We start from the raw sequence: 4,466 nt of genomic DNA, 5'->3' as shown, positions 1-4,466 counted from the left end.
TTTCCTCTTCCTCCGCTCAGATTCCTTCTTTAAAAATTTTGTAATCAGATGATGCTTCTTCCTCACGAGACTATTCTGCAACCACAATCCACATTCATCTGCATCTCAAGCCCTCCAGAGTAAACAATTCCAACAGTTGATTTCTGTATTAAACATTTAGTGTCGTTTGCTTTTACATAAACTATGACGGCAAGCATTTCTCCTTTAAAGAACTTTTTGAATATAACATATTTTCACATAAATATGGAGTAGAAATTACAAATAGTTCCCTCTTCCAAGAACTGGATGAGACAGTAAAAAAGAAAACATACAGTATCTTACCAAGAGCCAATAAAATAGGCCAGATTTTTCAGACATTAAAGAAAAATACCAAAAAAACCAGGACATTAAAAAAGCAAAAAAAAAAAATAGTAACAGGATTATTAATGCCCCAGTTTGCAATACTGAGTTCCTTCATCCATTTACAATCAAGAGATGTCACTGAGCAGGGCAGTAAAATTACCCTGGAAAATTCCAACTGTACTCACAAAAAAGAAGTCAATTCTCAATGGTTTTCCATTAGTGTTTCATGTGGCTCTGATTCCATTCGAGCTTTATAACCTGCTATAATGGACAGCTTTTTAACTGTTTCCAAGTATGCATTAGCAGAGAGTGGAAATAAAGTCAAAGGCACTCCCTCAGAGGCTCACATTTGTTAGATTTCGATGCAGATTTAAATTTAGTGAATTTTGGTCACCCCGGTCAGGTGGCCCTGTAGGTTCACACACACACACTGGGTGGTTGGTTTCACTTCTCCTTTCTCAAAGTTTATGATAAAGACACTCATCCCTGTATTGGGGCTGACTGATGTGAGTTCGGACCTGCTCAGTGTCACCGGGAAGGAACACTTAAGGTCAATCAGGAAATAATCCAACAGGCTTCTCATGTAGGCGCCGTGACTCACAACTAAGACACTGGCCACTAACCCTGGAGCGCTGCTGTCCAAATTAAACTTGGAGGCACAGTTTTTCCCTAAAGGAAATATCTCTGCCAAAGAACTCTCCAAACAGTTGCTCGGGGCTTCTTGGGAAAACTGTTCATTCCGACTTGACCTGCTTCTTTCAGGATCAGCTGACAAAGAAATTCAAAGAAGTCTTTTCCACGCATTTTCACCTGGTCCAAGGTCTCTCTTCCGGGCGGTGTGAACACAGGGCACTCCTGCCCAGCTGCTTTGGCCACGGCCCTTAGCTCACTCAGCGGCCAGCGTTCTGCAACCCCGTATTTACTTTCTCGAAGTCTTGAATCATACTTTACTGTCATATCTTTGCAAAATTTGCTCTTCTCCAAAATTCCATGCACGGTCTGCTTTGTCCTCATGAGGTCACTGGAGAAAATGTGAGTAAACTTCACGTTATTAAGAAATATGCCAGCAGCAGCTGCTTGTTTAAATCCAGTTTCTGAAAGAGGCTCATCTATTCCTTGTCCTTGAAGGATTTTCTCCTTGTTAAGTCTTGTTTCTCCATGCCGGACCACTGTCAGAGCAAAGCGCGTCATCCCGCCAGCGCCGGGACAGAGCGAAGCAAAGGCCGCGTGCGCCGCCCGAACGTCACCCGCACTCCGCACAAGCCACACGGCACTGCCCAGGATGACTTTTTGAACAAACAACAGTAATTTCATAATTTCAATTTTAAAACAGAACGTACATCTTCTACTACCATGGGAAAAAAAATTGTCACAGTATTGTAGTTTATAGAAGACTAAAATTTAATTTCTAAAGATTTGAAATTTACAAATATATTACATTGGGTTTATGGGTCAGCTAAGTTAATATCTCCACAAATAATTGTGTCTGCTCAGTTCAGCATCTTGACACAAAGTGTCCTTCATTCTCTCTCCACCCTCTACCTCAGTTTCCTGAATGCTCACACCCCTTCCCACTACTTGTCTTTCACATGTACTTTTCCCTGTCTTTGGTATATTCTTCTCAACCCTCTACAGTTAGTAAGTCACCAAAGAATAAAAGAAATATATCTTCAGAGGATTTTCCCAGAGATTTTAGACTCGGTCAGGTGCACTGGGGTGGTGGTATGACATCAGGCAGGGCCTGACTTTTCCGTGTCTCCTTGTCCCGAGCTGTATGCAAGGGGAGCAAGGATAATGCTCATCCTCTGGAGCTGTTAAGACATGCAATGGGCCAGAGCGCATCAGATGTTTTGCACCCAGCTTGTGCTCACATGAATGGCATCTGCTGATGGTTTTGTTAGGCAGTTTTGGCGCGGACTCTTTACAAAGTATTAACTTTGGATGAGTGCCTTCAATAACCCAGACCTCCAGTTTTCTCATCATTAAAAAAGAAAAACATGAATTTGACAATAGAGGAATGCTTACCCTGGAGAATGGTGAAGATTGAAAGAGCTAATGTTTAACATGCTTAATACTAGTGTCTTATGAGTCTGTCTCTTCTGTATAGAATTGATGGTTTTCATGCAGGGAGCACCAGGGAAGTGCTCACTTGTGCCCAGGAGGCCCTTGTTAGGTCTAGAAAAGATGAGAGCCCCAGAGAGCAATTCCCAGGATGCTTTTTCATTCTGGTTTGTCACACAGGTGGAGAGGAATCCTAGTTTCTCATTACTGCTTTTATGTCAGAGATCTGCCTTTTCAGGACATGGACCTTCTCAAAGAAGGAGCCTGGAAACAGGACCGTGTTGGCTGTTGGAAATTATCAAGTTGTTTCCCAGTTGAGCTAGTGTTTTCCAAATCTTCCTGAAACAACTTTCTTAGTGGATTCAAGTGTCTGCCTTGCTTGTGACAGTTTCCACCTTACATTCCTTTAGGGTCTGAATCTGCAATTCCTTTCAGTATAGTAAAGTGTGGAGGTTACTGAAGGACTTCAAAGTATTGTTCTCTCTCAATGCTCCTCTTTCTATTACAGATTTTAAAAGTTTCTTAGTTTTCGACTAAGAGCCTCTGTATAGCTTTGAGCTCCCCTCCGCAAAAAAAAACACAAAAAACCCAAACCCTAAATTATTTCTTATGCCAGCCTAGGAAACAAGAGTCCGCTTCAAGAGGCAAAGAGCTTATTTGAGATCAAAGAATTGCAGTTTGGGGCACACAGGTTTAGGTAGAAACCCAATTATTGTCTCAATTACAGGAGACGGGTTTTTATGGCAAAAAGAGGAAGATGAGGTAAGTTGTGCAAGATGTAATTGAGGGACTTCCCTGGTGGTCCAATGATTAAGACTCTGCGCTCTCAATGCAGGGGCATGGGTTTGATCCCTGGTCAGGGAACTAGATCCGGCATGCTGCAACTAAAAAAGAAAAGAAAGATCCTGTATGCGGCAAAGAAGATCCCGCGTGCCATAGCTAAGACCTGGCGCAACCAAATATGTTTATTTATTTTATATTTATTTATTTATTTAAAAAATAGATGAGGTAATTGATTGGATGATGTGTTCATTGGTAAACAGATGAACTAAAGCTAGGTTTGTACTTCATTGATTATTCAGGTGAAGTGTTGACCTGAAACGAATAGGCTGCCAGATATTTCTCCAGCAAAGATGGGTTTATTTGGGATCAGCTGAGAATTGCAGAGAATCTGCAACCATCGTGAGCCACTTGAAAGCCTCTACCCAGCTAGGGAAGGAGAATGATTTTACAGTAAAGAAAAGGAAGTTGGGAGGGCTGTAGTAAACAGAGTCTGAGGCTTTTCATTGGCTGAGTCCTTGACAAGAAAGAAGAGCAGTCTTTCTTCTTCCTCTTGGGTTCTGCTATCAGTGCAGGTCATGAGAGCTCCCCCTTCTCGTCTCCCAACTCTATTTAATTGAAGTTTCTGTTTTTATTTTATTTTTTAAAATTTTGGCTGGGTTGGGTCTTCGTTGCTGCGTGCAGGCTTTCTCTAGTTGCGGCGAGTGGGGGCTACTCTTCGTTGGGGTGCGCGGGTTTCGCATTGCGGTGGCTTCTCTTGTTGCGGAGCACAGGCTCTAGGCTCAAGAGCTTCAGTAGTTGCAGCACGTGGGCTCAGTAGTTGTGGCTCTTGGGCTTTAGAGCACGGGCTCAGTAGTTGTGGCGCACGGGCTTAGTTTCTCCGCGGCATGTGGGATCTTCCCGAACCAGGGCTCGAACCCGTGTCCCCTGTATTGGCAGGTGGATTCTTAAGCACTGTGCCACCAGAGAAGTCCAAATATTCTGTTTATTAATTTGTCACATTCTCCTCCTTTCCTCCCCACCCCCGTTGCTGCGCCAGGAGGGTTGTGGGATCCTAGTTCCCAGACCAGAGACCGAACTGGGCCCTTGGGTGTGAAAGAGCCGAGTCCTAACCACTGGACTGCCAGGAAATTCCCACCTCCCATGTTGATCAGGATCTTCCTCTGAATGCATCACTGATCATGAGTCAGGTTTTCTAGTTTCAGTGGCTTTTTGTTCCTCTATGTCAGGAAAGACATTTCCTGGGTGCAGTGTCTCAAGTCCGAGGAAAAGTGCACAGATTA

The 4,466-nt window shown here is 43.3% G+C and overlaps 1 pseudogene; it reads right to left on the bottom strand.

Moving 5' to 3' along the window:
- Positions 1-703: 703 nt before the first annotated feature.
- Positions 704-1,599, bottom strand: LOC137215654 (fructose-2,6-bisphosphatase TIGAR pseudogene; annotated as a pseudogene).
- Positions 1,600-4,466: the final 2,867 nt, after the last annotated feature.

The sequence above is a fragment of the Pseudorca crassidens genome, chromosome 20, assembly GCF_039906515.1.
Source record: "Pseudorca crassidens isolate mPseCra1 chromosome 20, mPseCra1.hap1, whole genome shotgun sequence".
Lineage (NCBI taxonomy): Eukaryota > Metazoa > Chordata > Mammalia > Artiodactyla > Delphinidae > Pseudorca > Pseudorca crassidens.
Note: the sequence above shows the minus strand (reverse complement) of the source record. Positions and strands in the feature narration are given on the sequence as shown.